This window comes from Centrocercus urophasianus, unplaced genomic scaffold (genome assembly GCF_019232065.1).
Source record: "Centrocercus urophasianus isolate 14NV4802_14NV808 unplaced genomic scaffold, USGS_Curo_1.0 seq_13, whole genome shotgun sequence".
Taxonomy (NCBI): domain Eukaryota; kingdom Metazoa; phylum Chordata; class Aves; order Galliformes; family Phasianidae; genus Centrocercus; species Centrocercus urophasianus.
Genome location: NW_024884475.1, coordinates 53,989,328 through 54,006,558, shown reverse-complemented (window position 1 = coordinate 54,006,558; position 17,231 = coordinate 53,989,328). Strand labels below are relative to the sequence as shown.

The window sequence follows — 17,231 nt, the reverse complement described above, 5'->3', positions numbered from 1 at the left end:
ATCTCCTTTTATAAAACAGGAAACAAAAAAGAAATTTAAGTGAAATTGTTGCTTGAAAACTGGCATCGAGCTCTTTGTGTCATTTATACAGAAACAGCCTTTGTAAGGAAGTCTTCCAGTTTTCTCGAAGGGAATTCTGTCTCCTTGTATTTGTTCATTGCAATGTTGTTCCTTGAGGTGTTTTGGCAGGATAAATGTTTTGGTTTAATAATCTTATTTAAAGCACTTTGTGCGTGCAACAGTTCTGAACATGTATGCCATGAAATAAATTATATTTTGTTGCATTTTGGTAAAGTGATGACTACAGATGTATTTTTTTTTTTTTCCTCATTTCATTGTGCGTTGATACCTTTTAATATTTCCTTTTTGTGAAGGACTGGAATTTGGCTTAACATAGGAGATGAACTTGGCCAAAGGAGTTACATTTTGGAGTCCAATCCCCTCAGTTGCTTCAGGAGTTTCTGGTGTATTCCTGATAGCCTCAAGATATGGTTGTCCTCGTTTTTAAGACTTGTAAAAATCTGTAGTGGTGCAGATGGAGAATTGTTTAGAAACATCTGAACAGTCTGTTGGCAATGTTTTCCCCTTAACCTGCCATACAGTCCTGTATTATAAATGCATGATCCAAGCTTCCATCTCTGTGGGGCTATGATGGTTCGGGACCTACAGGGCTGCCCAACCTAAGATATTTTTGCCTTATATGGAAGAAAACTACCTGAACCTCAATATCATAGTAGTAAACCTTTGTTTAATTTTAGAAGTTTCCCATAAAATGATAGTGTTGCAGTTATCATAAAATGCTACTTTCATTAGCAAAATAAATACTCTAAGAAATGTTGAAAATACTAGCTCCAAATGCTTTTGAAGATCTTGTTTAAGATGGAAAGTGCTGCAGTGTGCTACATGGTTAAGAGCATTTCTTATGGCAGTGGGGCTGAAAAGAACTCTGTCTTAGACATTTGTAAGTAGCATATGATTTTGTTTCCGTACAAATAGTCTTAATACTGTCTATGACCCAAGCATGTCATTTTTTGATGCTCTACAACTGAGAGGACATATTGATCAGAGAGAATTACACTGATGTTTTTGGTTGTATATAAGGTAATTAGCTGACTGATGTGATTAAAACTAGTCTAGTGTACGGACTTTAACAGTGTATGTACACAATTTGGGTTTGGTCTGATTCACTACTGAATTGATGTGGTGCTGCTATAAGGTGTGGGAGAAATAATGCTTTGTTCTCCATTGCTGACCAGCAGAGTTCATGGACAATTGCATGAATAACTACAAGCCAGACAAACAGTTCAGTGGACTTTTTAAGTTGGGAGTTTCCTAGGAGTGCTTGAAGTTAATCATTAGCTAAGTGCTTTGCTGGAGTAGGGCCAAAGTGCTCACTTTCCCAAAGGATCATGCATCTATTTATTGTGATCTGTTTTTCAGTCTATCGTTTCCAGTTTAAGGGGCACCTTCTATTTTTTTTTTTCTTGTTTAATTCAAGTATGTTGTCTCAGTGTCAGGCATTTGCTCTTTTTTTTTTTTTTTTTTTTTTTTTTTTTTCCTCTCCTAAGTGTTCTATCTTTCTTAAAGTACATGCAAGTTCAAAGTCCACATCCATGGCATGAGGAACTAGCAGCCCAACAGCAGGCAAAGGAGAAGGTGAGACCAGGGCAAGATAGTGAGCCCGAGTCAGATCGAACTGTTATTTAAGCTTGTATATATCTTGATTCAATTACCGTGGATAAACAGAACAGCTGTTCACAAAGCTGAAACTACACCAGAATCTAAAAATACATTTTTGGAAACTCCTACTATTTACAGTATTTTTCTTTCTCTTGCAGCAACTTATTCTCAGAGCTCTTAATTGAACAGCAGGGGTTTTCATGCGAAAGAAACATGCCACAGAGTGCAGCATAATGGCCAGAAATGCTTCAGCTGAGATTAGGCAACAGTATTAAATGAGAAAATATTTGGAGAGATTTGTTGTCTATTTGAAAGAGCTACATCTCTTTATAGTCTCGTAATGCAAGTAAAATCGCATATATAAATCAGAGTAGCCCATCCAGTTGACAAGTGTTACTTGTCAGAAAGGACATAAAATAAAAAAGTATTTTAATGAACTATAACTCTTTCCTGTGAATATTTGGTTTTAGAGTAGAGACGAACATAAATTTTTTTGTAGAATAATCTCCTTGAAGCGAAGTTAGTGAATTCAGTGAACTTTGAAGCTTCCTTCCACCAGAGAATAGTATGTACATATATCTGTAGATAGAAATAATTACAGTGTCTGGATGACTGATTTTAGGAGCAGTTCTAATGTCAGAAACACAAATCTGAAAGATGAGTGAAATGCGAGTAAGGAAGCCACTCTCTTGCTGAGAATATTGAGCTAACTAGAGATGCACAGGCTCAAGCTTTATTCTTTGCTTCCTTTCACTCTATGAAATAGCTTATAACAGTGAAACAAGGTGCACAGCGCTGAGAGTGGAACTGAGGACAGGAGGTTGGTGATGAGCTGGAGCATTCTCTGGGACGGCTGTAGACCCATGCAGAGGGTCTGTGTGGATTTGTGGGGCTGCAATGCTTGGAGATGTGTCAGCACATCTTCAGCTTGATACAGCCTTTGCTTGGCTTCGATTCAGGATCAAGCTTGAGTTGGCACGCATGCAGTGCGGTGCATCCTACAACACATTCCTAAATACAACTTTTAAAGCTGCCTGAATTTGGGTTATTTAGGCTTACAATGACCAGCTTGAGATTTACCTGTTGATAATATACTATGTCCCATTTATGCATTATTCTGTACCATTTATGGAGATAAAAATTTGTTTCTGTGTTGGTTTTTTTTTTTTTACATGCATTTTCATGGATGATTTCATCTGCTACTTGAAAACCAATTATTTTAGATTGAAATAGAAAACAGGTTTTTCATGTAAGTGAAAGTAGAGATTAACAGACCACTTCTGCCTTCAGATTTAAAACTCAGTTTTTTTTTTTCTGGGGAGGTAACAGGTATTTTTTGCAAATAATCAAATTTTGGCTTTGAGGGGCATTGCTTCATTAAGTTGAAATGGAAATTTCCATACCATGTCTGAGGAATATCCTTTACGTTACTTGCAAAATTAGTTGGTTCACATAAAATTTAATTCTGTAGCCTGCTGCTGATTTTAAGAAGTCAGAATGAGGAGTGGCAAGGCTAATTGTAGGCTGTTGTACTTAATCATCCATAGACAGCATTTGAATGCATAAAATTCAAGGTATTCTTAGAGCATTTCATTGCACACAGTAAATATATATTTGCTCAGAAAAATTAAATATATGATAGAGTTGCTTGGGAAATTTTGAAAAAAAAAACATTGCAAAATCATTCAAGCCTCTTGTTTTATCGGGTAACGATGAGAATAAAAAGTACGAGTTGGCAGGGAGGTTAAAAAGTTTGCAAGCTTCTGCTTTTTGTCTGGAGATAACAGTTTGAAAAGCTGGCACCTTTTTGGTGATGAGGTGTGTGTATTTTTTTTTTTTTTTTTTTTTAATGGGAGTTCCAGAAGTTTATAAAAGCTTTCTTGGATCTCATAATTGAGGCATCTGCTCATAGGTATTGGAAGGACTGTAGGGCTGTTCTCAAAGTGGTGTGTAGTATTTTGATTAGGTTATAGATTGGCTGCCAGTTAAAAACAGAATGCCCAGCTTACCCCTACTGTGCATTAGCACAGCTATTGCTTGAATAGGAAGATAATGAATGTCAGATTTCATTAAAACACAGGTGACCATGTCTTAGTATTCTGATTTGGGTTTCACCTATTTTGCAAGTTGTTTAAGAAATGTTTGTTTTGTCCTGGAAGGTTTTGATTTTTGTTTTTTCTTTCCTTTTCTTTAAATTACTGCGTAAATCTCCTACATAAGGCCTCGCCTTACTAACTGTAATTTCCTTCTATTTCTACATTTTGAGCACCGTGAACTACCAGATCCTTACAGAGCAGTAGCTAGACTGTTAACACCTCCATTCCACTCTCAGTGCAAATGTTTGTACCCTGAGGGCAATTGCCCCCCCCCCCCCCCAAGTGGTGTGTCAGTTCACATCTGCAAGCATATGTAGCCAGTACTGAGATTGAGGGAACTCTTAAAATGCAATTGAGATGATTTGTAATCCCCTTACTGGGACCTATTGCTGGTTTATTTTTCTAGTATTCATTTAGTTTAAAGCTGTGTCTGTTAATTTAAATTGCCTTTTTTCGAATGCATTTTCTCTGCTTCTTGGTTTCTTCAGATAAGAAGGACTGAAAACTGAATGTCACGTTGTGACCTTCTAGCCTTTTGCATACTGTTCTAAATCAATCACAAAGATATGTATGTTATATCAAATAAATATTTAAAATACAGTCTGAGTAGAGATATGCAGTGGTAGAATGGTGCAGAATCAATAAAAAACAGCCACAGGTCTTGCTCTGTGTCCTTATTGTTTCAGTCCAAAGAAAAGAATGCTAGACTTGTGGTTTACAAAGGAGTGAAATACTAGCAAGGTAATTGCTAAACAGTTATCCCGCAGAGTCCAGCTTGCATTGAGTATTGTCAGTTCATTGCCCTGCAACTCTGAATCTATTTCTTTCCAGGGTTTTTCCCCTCTCAAGAAGCATTAGCATCAAATGGTGTCAGTTCTGTATGGTACAATGCATCCAGTTGTGGGGAGCAATCAAGTGTAGTTAATGATACAAATTTGCTAACTGCTTGGTGGAAGCACCACACTCCTTAAGCATCCCTATGATGGTTTTTTTCCACTGAAATGCTGTGATACAACTGGGAGCCGTGTGTTTTAAAGCCAGCTCTTTGAATTCTCTTTAATGCTTTGGTGGGTTTATACCAGTTCTCAGCTGTACAAATAAAGCCCTCCTGACAGCCATAACATGGAGTTACTAACCCTCTTTCAGAAAGAGTGCAAGACAGCAAATGTTAAAACTAAAGGGTGCTTTTAAAGTAGATAAAGCTTTGGAAGTATTATCCATCTGTGGTAATAGGCTGTATTGCTTCTGGTACTAGATTTGGTGTGTTGAATAGGCATCTGTTGGCATAGTTCAACTGATACTGGGTTTGGGTAAATTTTATAATTATTTTTTGAAGTCTTAATGAGCCTTGGTTTGTAGTTGGCACCATCTGTCAGCTATTCAGTGACCAGTATAAAATGAGCTGGTGCTCCTGGCTTGTTTCTTTGCACTCAGGTAAGCTTGTACTGTTAGCATCTGCCACAGCCAGCCTATTCAACTGGAGCGTCTTCTCTTAGGGACTGTATACCCTTGTGTTGTTAATTCACAGTCACGCTAGTTGTCAGCAGAGTATCTTTTAACTTTAAAAAAAAAAAAAATTAAATAAAAAAAAAATTGAAGAAAGAATAAAATGCTGTAGAATTATTTATTTTCTTGAAGCAATTTCAGTAGAAAACCTAAAAATATACTTGTAGAATAATGATTTAATAAAAAAGATAGTGAAAACATGATTAAAAAAAAAAAAAAAAAAGACCACAAAAATAAAAGACCAATCAGTTAAGAGGTAGTCATAAGACTTGGGATGAATCTTTTTTGGTTCTGTTGTTTTGACCTATTGGAAATACACTGGAGTGAGAAGTGTTCAATAGACTAAGTAGAAGCATGCACGTACTTACTAGCCTTTCAGATTCTGTACAGGTATAGGGAGGTTTTCTTAAGAGCTGTACAGATAGACTGGAAAGAGAAGGATTATCCTCAGAATATAATTCTGTAATTTTGGAGCATTTCTACTATTTTTCCAATGGTGATGTGATAAAATCTTCCGGACATCACTGTATGAAACAGATCTTGTATCATCTTTCTGCTATCCTCAGAATGAATGCAGGGAAGATGATGCTTTGGACACAGCAAAGTGTGGTGGTGGTTTTTTTTTGCTTTTTTGTTTTTTTGGGGTTTTTTTTGCCTGTGATTTTCTTTGGTAAATGGCCTGCAAGAAAATAGCCTTCATTTGTGCTTTACATGTAAGGTCGGCAAATAATTTATCAAATGCATCTGCCATCATAGTGCAGAAGAAAGTGGGGTTGGAAAAAGGGATGAAAATGAATTAAAAAAAAGAAAAGAGGAGGTGGATGCTGAGGATACAACATGCTGCTTTTCTTTGTGGCATTCCTTTTTTTTCCTCTAGAGATCTTATTTCTCTGGAGCACTGTTGTAGGCGGGAGGCAATGCAACAGAGCACAATGGTTATTGCTTTTGAAACCAACTAGGTATCATGTAATCCAACTCTATCCATTTTGATTAACACAAATTACTGCTTTAAGGCTTAGAAACGCATGTTATAACCAATTGAAATGTGATAGAGAATTAATTTTTCAGTGGTTTCTCTGGTGTGTGTGTATGTATTTTTTTTCTTTATGAAATGAAATCCAAACATTAAACTCTGTACACATTTTGCCTTCAAGCCCTTATCTGAGAAGCTTTTCCATCGCTCTGTGGAGGAAGCACAAGAAGTGAGATGTCCTCAGACCTGAAAAATACAAACTTCTGTGCTCATCCTTAAAGTCTGGGAGACTTCTGAAATTGCCACAAATCCTCATGTGTGCTTCTTAAAGCTGTGTTTATGGGGAGTAAGTAGTGTTTTCTTGAGGTAGTGCCAGCATAGACTAGTCTGACTGGGACATTATGTGAGCGTTTATGAAGTCTTCCCCTTTGCATGCCTTGAAACAACTTGCAGCCCTATCTGGGGCATAAGTTGAATGAAGGGGAATATTAGGCAGCCTCTCAAATTATGGTACATGGTATATTTCAGGTTTGGCTACTGCTTGACACACAGTTCTCATATTTTGAGCAGTGACAGGGCAGCCTTACATGTGCTTGGAAGTTAAACTTGCAAAATGGCACAGATTGCTTTGCAGAATCTCTTGCAGAGTACACGTGAGGGAGAGCAAAGCCCCTGTGTAGTGTTGTGGTTACAGGAAAGAGATTGTGGGACTAGTATGAAAGCTCCCTGCAAAAATTTGAAAATCTGTAAAGGCTGAAATGCGGCTCTTAACTCATAAGAGGACAAAATTTTAGCCATTCACTCTAAAAGGAAGGAAGAAATTATTTGTTTGCAACCCTGCGGAAATGGTAGAGTTCCCTTACACACACAGGTGTTTCCTGCATAGAATGTGACATATCCATATATTAACATACAGTTTTGGGCATTATTGGGAGCCAAATAGGTGAGTGGGATTTTTTTCTTTCAGCCTGACAGTTGGAGAGGTCATGAGCAGCTTTTCAGTCACAGTGTACATGGATTATTTCTAACATTAGGGTAACTCATTTTGTTAAAGCAATTTTTCAACATGATGCTCAAGGAAGGACAGGGACGCTTTTTATCATAGAATCCTTAAAGTTGCGAAGGACCTTTAAAAGTCTTCCACTCCAACTCCCCTGCAATGATTAAGCACCCCACAGCTAGATCTGGTTGCCCAAGGCCTGATCCAGCCTCACCTGGAAAGTATCCAGGAATCTCATCTCTAAGCAACCTGTTGCAGTGCCTTGCCACCCTCACTGTCAAAGACATCTTCTTTATATCCAGCCTAAGATTTAGATACTCCCCTTTAGATACTGAAAGGCTGCTATCAGAGATCACCTTGGAACCCTTCTCTTCTCCAGGTTGAATGGCCCCAACTATTCTAGCCTGTTCCTGTAGCAGAGGTGTTCCATCCCTTGGATCATTTCTGTGGCCCTCCTCCGGATGCACTCCAACAGCTCTGTGTCTCTCCTGTACTGAGGACTCTACATCTGGATGCAGTACTCCAGCTGAGGCCTCACCAGCGCAGAATAGAAGGGCAGGATCACCTCTCTTGGACTGCTGGTCACTCTTCTTTTGATGCAGACCAGGATATGGTTGACTTTCTGGGCTGTAATGGCACATTGCTTGCTCATGTCCAGCTTGCTGTCCTCCTGAATTTCCAGGTTTTTTTTTTTTTCTTGGGACTGCATTCAATCGTTTCATCCCAAAGTTTATATTGGTAGTAAGGGTTGCCTTGACTCAGATGCAAGATCTTGCATTTCGATTTGTTGAACCTCCTGAGGTTCACCTGGGCCCACTGCTCAAGCCTACGTCCTTCTGGATGGCATCTCATCCCATTGGTGTGTCAGCTACAACCTACAGCCTGGTGTCATCAACAAATGTGCTAAAAGTGCACTCGACCCCACTGTCAATGTCATTCATCTAGATAATAGAGAGCATGGATCCTAGCACTGACCTTTGACACCACTTGTCACTGATCTTCATCCAGACTTGGACCCGTTGTCCATCATTCTCTGAATTCAATCCTCCAATCTTTTTCCATTGAACAGTCCGCTCAGTAAATCTGTATCTTTCCAATTTGGAGAGAAGGATGTTCTGGGAGACTATGTCAAAGGCCTTACTGAAATCAAGATAAATGACAAAAAATCAGTGGCTTCTCAATTGTCTATTGATGCAGTGCTGCCATCGTAAAGGGCCCCCAGGTTGATGAAACAGGATTTTCCTTTGGTGAAGCCATGCTGGTTCTTCTGTATCGCCTCCCAATCTTCCATGTGCCTTAGCATATCTTCTAGGAGGATCTGCTCCATGGTGTTCCCTAGTGCAGAGTTGAGATTGACAGCTCAGTAGCTCGTAGGGCCATTGGGTACTCATTTCTGGACTTTCCTTTTGTGATTCAGGTACCTGTAGAAGCCTTTCTTTTTCTCCTTTGGCATTCATTGCCAAGTTCAGTTCAAGCTCAGCCTTGGCTTTTCTGATGCCCTTCCTACACAGCTTTGCAGCTTTCTTACTGTCTTCCCATGGTACTTGTCCCTGTTTCCACTACCTGTGTGTTTTCTTCTTGCTCTTCATTTTGACCAGCAGATTCTGGTTCAGCCATGCTAGGCTCTTGCCTTCCTTTCTTGACTTGCTATACCTGGGAATGGAGAGTTCTTGTATGCGAAGGAAAGTTTCCTTAAAGATCTGCTGGCAATATTATAGGAGTAACAAATTAACAACGAACAATATTGGTCCTTAGTGAATTTGCCTCTAACAAATGCTTATTCAGGTCGTCTTCTGCAGAGCGAAGATGAATAAACCATTTGAGACCTGTTTAAAAATGAAACAGAACAAATGATGAGAAGCCAGTATACTGACACTTTATTTTCAAGCGTTGGGTGTTCTTAAATGTTGTAGCCATGATTAGTTATGCTTACCCTTATTTCTGTTAGTACTGGAAAGAAGGAACAGACTTGTGGTGCTAGATCTGATTTGCAATCTCACTTTTTTGTTTGTTTGTTTTTTTACTCTTTTGGATGGTACTGAAATACACACATCTATGACTAAAAAAACCTTTCTTACTGGAAGGCAGTATGTCTAGGCAGCAGTGTGACTGGCATTTCTAAGGAATTTCCAGCTGGCACAGAATGTGCTGGTGCACTAGCTAAGCAGAATAAATTGATGAGGATGCAGGCTGTGCTCCCTGCTGCAGGTGTTGTTCTGACTCCTTCTGCAATTCCAGGTTCAGCTAGACTCCTAAGTGCTGATTTTGAAAAGGTTTCCCTTGGCTGGACTTCTGTGAAGGAATGCAGTGCGGCATGGAAATTTCCCTTTTTGAGAACTAGGGGATTGCCTGTCCTGTGTTTTGGTGTTCTGAGGCATTGCTGAGTGCTTAACTGTTCTGCTGTGTTGTTGATGCTCTGCTGCCAGGTAGAATTCCAGCTTGTAGGGCTCAGTTGCAACAGCTCAGTTGTATGAGATGTATCTCATGCTCAGTAAACAGGCCACTGAGCTAGCTCACCTATTTTTCCAGTTAATTTAGTACTTTACTACTCATGGATTGACTGTCCATTTCTAAATCTGGTATGCATTCTGTGTCTTTTTTCTGTCCATGCAGCACACTTCAAAAGGGTTTTGCTAATTACAGTTCAGTAGTTCAGACCTATTGTACGTTAAGATTGTTCTAATTGCATTTTCAGCAATGCAGTTGCTGAGTGTGATGGTGACACGTATGATTTCTTTTTAATTGGATTTGCCGCCTCTCATCTTGTTGGAGAAGCTTTCTTTGAATTCCAGCTTTATTATGATATACGAGGTCTGCTCCAAAAGTAAAATTCCTCCGATTTTACTGTGCTGGCCCACAGTTTTATGGTGTTGGCCCCCTACTTCACTGGTGCAGCTGTTGATATGGCAGTAGAGCTTGAACCTTTCTGCCAATACTCTGTTACGTTTTGTTGCCATGTGACAGATGTCAGCAGAAGGCAGTCTGAGAAATGGCGTCTGACATGGAAATGCAGATGAAGCAAAGGTGTGAATTCTGTCATGCAGAAAAAATGGCACCCACAGGCATTCATTAACACTTGCTGAACGTTTATGGAGACCACATGGTGGATGTGAGCACAGTGAGGTGGTGCATTTTGGTGGTGGTGGCAGTGGGTCACCTCTGCTGGTGCAGATTTTTATGGGAGCAGCATGCAGGCTCTTGTTCATTGCTGGAGAAAATGGGTAGCTAGTGGTGATGATTGAAAACTGTTGTTTTGTAGCTGAGAATTTACTTCATCAAATACTGTTATTGTGCTCTTTGTTTCTCTTCCAGTTTCCATGTAAATAAGAGGCATTACTTTCAGAGTGACCTATGTATTATGATAGAAGTTAATTGATAAATTGCTGCTCAGAATCTCTTGTTTATACCTTATAGATTCCAAGTGAAGACTCATGAGACCTTTTTTAATGAGTGATGGAAAGAGATAAGAGATGGAAAAATATATCCTGGAAAATGCCAGAGATCCTACAAACGTGCAGGCTAACATCATGTTGTTAGTGTGAGAATGGTTCTTATGTCTGTCACTGAAGAAAACACTGAAGGTGGCTCCTTACAGATTAAAGTGATACACTTAACAATACGTGTTTCTTGCTCAGTTATGTTTTAAACATTTGTGTCAAGCTTTTGTGGATGTGTCTATGGAAGAGATGTTTTATGCTTTTGCTACAACCACTGTTATTGCATCTCAAAGGTGTAGTTGCCACCCAAGTTCAGAAAAATGAAATCTTTCAGTAAGCATCAAATGCAGTTGTCCAGTTGTAGAAATGTGGTGCAGGTGGAGATGCTCAGTGTCTTACAGTCACGTCTTGGCTCACTTATTTACACTAGGAACCCTGTGAGGAATACAAAAATGTAAATCGAATTTGTGATTTCAGTGCTTTTCAGTGCAAAGTGTGTTGGATTAATATGAAGATGTATTTCAACACCAGGCTTAGTTTACATTTAGGCTGGGTAGGAAAATGAGTTTGTATGTGCTCCTTCCCAGTGCCAGGCTCTTCTGTTATTTTAACTTGAATTAATCACAGAATCACAGAATTGCAGGGGTTGGAAAGGACCTCCAGAGATCATCGAGTTCAACCCCCCTGCCAAAGCAGGTTCCCTACACCAGGTCACACACATAGGCATCCAGGCAGGTCTTGAACGTCTCCAGAGAAGGAGACTCCACCACCTCCCTGGGCAGCCTGTTCCAGTGAAATGCTAATGCTGTATTTCATTACAACTAACTTAATGGATACAGCCACAGCAAGTAGTTCTTGATACAGAAAAAATGAAGGAAAAAGAAAAAAAAAGCATGCATTCCGTGTCATTACTGTGTTCATCTTGCACAGTTTTGCTAATCTCAGTATTGTTCTATGTACTCATGAATCTAACGTTTTCATTTTCTGTTAACATTGCATATTGAAGCCTGGTAACTTCCAAAAGTGTATTTGCTTATGTAAGTGTTGCATGGTTCTTTTCACTTAGTTGCGTTTAAGATTTTTGCTGCCCTTTAGAAAACGTGTTGCAAAAAAGAAGACTATTTATTCCAGCCTATGTGATAGAGATGTATGTATGTGCTTAGACTTAAAATGTAATGTGTTTTATTATAAATGCTGACGATGCTTACCTATTCTGTAACAAGCATTGTGTACTGTATAACAAACCATGTACCTTGAAGAACTAAGCGGAACTGATTCTGTTGCTATTTCATGCAGAAATGATGCTTATAGTTCTTTATGATTTTGCAACATACGTGTCTGTTCTAACTGTATTTATTCATTGTAAAATGTGCTTCTGGATGAAAAAGAAGTTAGTTGTTACATACATGTGGCTTTTGAGAAAATTGATCTTTGGCTTCTAGTTATCTTAATCCTTGGCAACTTTAGAAGTTGTTTTAGAGGACTAAGACATAAATTTTAGAACTCAAATCTCAGCTTAATTAATTTGAATTAAAGTGTTTTGTTGAGACATCAGATGGGTTTGTTTTGCTCTGATTTTTTAATTATTTATTTATTTTTTGACTGTCAGAGAGGCACTACCTGGCAGGTTGGTTCTTGTTCAGATCTCTGCTGGGAGCTGTGAATAGGGAAGTGGTGGCCCAGATCTGCCCTGTCCTGAATCAGCCATTTTCAATGAAGGTGATGGTAACTTAGCCAAATGTGGCTGTGCTTCATTCTGTCCTGGAACCTTTCAGATCAATTGCCACCTTCTGTTGCCTCCTTATTTGTGTCTGGAGGGTTAAAAACATGAGCTAGCTGGGGAAAATGCTGGATGAGAAATGAGAGGGGTAGGTAGTGCTGCAGGGTGAACAAGTGAGCTCTCATGGGTCCTGAAAACAAGAAATACTGTTCCTTGTTATCGCTTACTAAGCAATTGGCGAACTTAAAAAAAAAAAAAAAAAAAAAAAAAAAAAAAAAAAAAAAAAAAAAAAAGGATTTTAATGAATCAATTTTCAACTGAAAGAACTGTGCTCTATGTAGTGAAGCAGTTAGTAAAACTGTAATCAGAAAACCACTCAGAATATAGAATTTAAGGATGTGGGAATGACAGACAAATAACAGTTACTAGGCTGAGAGGATGTGGGCTTGGGATGGAAAGAGAAGGAATGGGAGCACATGGCAGGTGAGAAGGAAGAAGTGGAAACGTGGTGCTGTGGAGTGAAATTAAGGTGTTTTCATTGTGTTCTAATGCAGGCTTAATGAGTTCTGTGCTCTAAAAATGGATCAAAATGCTGTGAGTTTTAGGAAGAGAGGCTTGTAGGATATCTGGTGACAAACTTTCCTGCTACCTCTCATAGCATTTCTCACTAGCATGTGATTGATGGCAGCTTCTAAAGCTTACCCTTTAATTCCTATAGTCCTCCTACCTGGCATCACCCCAAAACATATTTGGAATGGCTGGAACTGTAAGCTGGATGAACAGTTGGTAACGTGTTTGCTTTGTGGTGGACTTAAATGGATCGTAGTTAGTCGGATTAAAACCTGTTAGAAAAAAAGTGAAGTGTGCACACCAATTTAGATGGATCAGTAATTTAGCAGTGAAATTCTCCATTCCTAGCCTTTTTATTTACTTACTGTTAAGTAATTGCTCTTAAATTCAATTCACTTTCCACTTTTCACTTTTTTTCCATGATATTTTGTTTTAGATTCCAACTGCGTTCATCTATTTCTTCATAAACTATCTTCTGCTAAATCTTATGTCTGTAAAAACTTGTTTAAGAGGAAAAAAAGGAAAGATAATGAAGTCTGAAATTTGATTTTTTTTTTTTTTTTTTTTTTTTCCTTTGGTAGAAGCTGTTTTTAACATCAATGAGTACTGTATAACAGTTTTTATAGTAGAACTTGGGAATGACTTGTTTCTTTTTTTATTCTAGAACAGTGTTTTACCCAAGACATGGCTTCTACAGACAAGTAGAGTAGTTAGTATTTTAGGAATTGTTCAGAATACATATCCACTTAATAGTATTAATAACAGAGCACTATAAGTATTTGATGAATAATGACAATTATTGATGACTTAAAAAAATTGGTTTATTTTCTCTGAAGAAAAATTGAGGGTGGTTTTTTTTTTTTTTTTTTTTACTTGGTAAGATCTGTAGAATACACAGGTTTTTTTTTGTGGGTTGGTGTTTTTTATTTATTTTTATTTATTTATCCTTTTTTTCCCCCCTAAGTATGTTCTTGATTAAGATTGCATTCAGGGAGGTAGACTTCTTGTATTTTATTTGCTTATGGAAAAAAGGCCAGGTAACATAGACAGTGATCTTTTCCTTCATTGCAGCTACAGTTATAATTTGCTAGTGATGATAGCAATGGATTAATTGAGCTGTCTGAACCTCGCACTCCTCAAATAAGATTGTACAAGCTTTTTCCTAATTTTGAAGAATAGAGGTTAATGGAAAATTGATTGTGCTTTGTTGTACAAGAAGTAAATTTAACGTAGGATGCCCGCATATAGAAACACGCACTTGTTAAAATTTGATGTCTTCTTTGATGAGGTGAATGAGTTTGATTTTTAGAACTGTGGAGTTGATGAATTCTTCCCTCAATTATAAGAGGGGAAAATGATTTGAGCTGTTTGACAGTTAAGCAGCAACTTACACCACAGGATTCAGTTTATCCTTCTTTAAAGTCATCCGTAGAGTGTTGTGTTAACAGCTGTGTAGGTTTCCAGGATAATTGGATGAAAATTTTCGAGAAATGTGTTGTTGATTTTATAGAGCAGTATTTTAATAGCACATTGAGTTGAAACATTTACAGTAGAAATAATGTTTACTTTCTGTCTTTGACCAAATTTATTTTTTTTCCCTTTACTGACAGCATTTAGTGGACATTCTTTATCTCTTGCGAAGATCTTTCTGTATGTCAGCTGAATCTGAATTCTGCTTGGAAACATGAGAATATGAGACCATGGCTTATACCTCTAAATTGCTTGGTCACTACTGATACTTTTATTCTATGATCATGTGTAATCATGTGTTTAGTAAATTCTGTAAGCCAGTTTTACTTTCAAGCAAATAGATGGGTAGAGAATGGACCAGACTTCTGGAAGTGGCATCTCAGGTTTTCTTCAATGGTTGGATAGAAGTAGTAAAGGGACTCAATACTCTCCTTGATTGTATGGTTTAGTTCCTATGAGTTGCCGAGTGGAAGATTTTTCACAGTTTAGTGATTGAGTAGAATACTAATATCAAGAAGACTTCATTAAAATACTTGGGATTTGAGTTGAAATGGAACAAGGTGAGAGACCTTCAGCTTTATTAGGAAAAATAGATGTGATCATATTATTATCAAGCCAAAATGAATACAATTTGTCATTTGCTTTTTAAAGCCAAACTCTCTATAGTGGATTTAGTTTCAAGCTGATCTCTACTGAGTAAAACACTTGAGCCTAGGGTGGATTTTCTTGCCAACAATGGCCTAGTTGAGATTCCTTCTAATTGACTTAGTTAGGAGTTTTTCTCTTTTATGAGAAAAAGGTGAGAAGAAATACAGTTTTTTTTTTTGTTGTTTTTTTTTTGTTTTTTTTTAAAGTATCCATAACTGTTGTACCAGCTAGTAGATCCTCTGTCTGCCTCCTATGGTTTCAGGATTCTCAGGAGTAACAGGAATTTTGAGATTCAAATCCTCTCTTGTGGTAGAAAGGAATATTTGAATATGATTATCTTTACACTTATCAAGGAAAAAACAAGAAGTTCTGCTTTGTTTTTTTTTTTTTTTTTTTTTTTTTTTTTTTTTTTTGTGAAAGGCTAATGTGATTCTAGCAGGAATTCAAAAGCAATTGTTCTATGTGGTTCATGAAGCCATACTTAAAGCTAGATATGTTCTCACTTCAGATGAAAAAGAACAATGTGTGTGTTGTTAAGTGGTACTGGCACAGTGCGGATTGAGTTTTAACTATTTCACCTGTTCCAGTTGGAAGTGGCATTGAACCTGTTTTCAGTACTTTAAGTGCTGCCTCTTTCTTAACATGTAGGAAATCCACTGCTCATTTAATCAGAATTCTTGTTTTTCGGAAGAATCCTATTTGACTCTTAGAAAAGAAGCATTGCAAATATTAAATGATTGTGAATGTAGTATCAGAGGACTAAAGCCTAAAGCTCATTTTCCCTTTGCAGGTATATCTGCAAAGGTTGTGCCACAGTCCTCACTGGCTGTGAATTGAGTTAAACATAGAAGCCACAATATGTAGGAGACCAATAACTGCCTGTGCTCACAGGCTGCCCTGAGACCTGTTAATGGCATAACTGCGGCATCAGGATTCTGGGCTCTTGGTGAATTGTACCACTTAAAAACCCTCAGGGCAGAAATAGATCTATAAATACTATTTGGAATTAATTATTCAGTTATGAATGTAAGACAGTTTTTCTAATTGTGCTGCTTTCAAATACTGTTGTGTTGTCTTTTTTTTTCTCTCTCCATTTCATGTTTATTTTCATATTTGTGGGATTCTGTTTTGAGAGGCAAAAAATTTTCCAGAATCTGGAAAAACAAAACAAAAAAACCCAAAACGAAACAACAACAAAAAAAACCATGACAGTGCTCATACCTCCAGATTTCTGATTAGGTATCCATATGGACGAGGCAAAATGTAATACCAAAAGCTGTGACTCTGAAAATCTTCAAGTAAACAGAAGCCTCATTCACATTTCATATTTTGCTTAAACAGCTTAGAAATATTTCCTGGCAGAGCTACCTGGGTAGAAACAAATAGTCAGGCTATTGTTATGTGCATATCAAACTTCAGAGACTTGAAAGATTAAGCTTCCAATACTGAGATGTAATCAGGATCTTGAAAGTTTACTATTAGCCTTCTCAGTGATTATGTGGAATGGGTGTGCTTATCAAGCTGATGTTCAGTGCGTGTACGTAGGCTGGCTTGTCATGCACGGAAACCACGTGTGCATGAGGCACAGCAGAAGCTGACTCCACATCTCATAAATCTCTTGTCTATGTTAAGTCCACTGAACCACTGTAAGATATTCACGTTGACTGAGTTCCTTAAACTGCACATTGTGCTCTGTTATAGGTGCTGCCTATTCAGGGTGTTTTCAGACATCTTTAAGCAATGTAATGTTCTCTATTCTGAGAAAAGAGATAAAACTCAGGCCCATTTTCATTTGTGCTAAAATCAGCATTTGCATTCAGTTACCAAGTCCCATCCTTAAGCAAATTTTACAGCTCAGTTAATAATCCATGCAAAGGAATTCATAATGGAAACACCGGTGTTGCCTTAATTACCATGATTGTAGTAAAACCTGTAATAATAAAGTAGCACCCAGGTTTGTTGAGCTGTTTTGTCAGCTACCAGATCCAGACTGACAAAAATCCCTTTCTGAGTAGAAGGGCAGTGTAATGCCCCTCACGGGCCTCTTGTGTCCAGTAGTGAACTTGTGAGAAAGTGATATTTTATTTATAAGCTGTTCATTTTGGCTGCGTGTCCTCCAGCTAAAGCTGTG

The 17,231-nt window shown here is 38.0% G+C and overlaps 1 protein-coding gene across 6 annotated transcripts in view; it reads left to right on the top strand.

Moving 5' to 3' along the window:
* Positions 1–17,231, top strand: part of CCSER1 (coiled-coil serine rich protein 1) — a 617,185-nt gene that overhangs the window by 25,292 nt on the left and 574,662 nt on the right. The window lies entirely within an intron of this gene.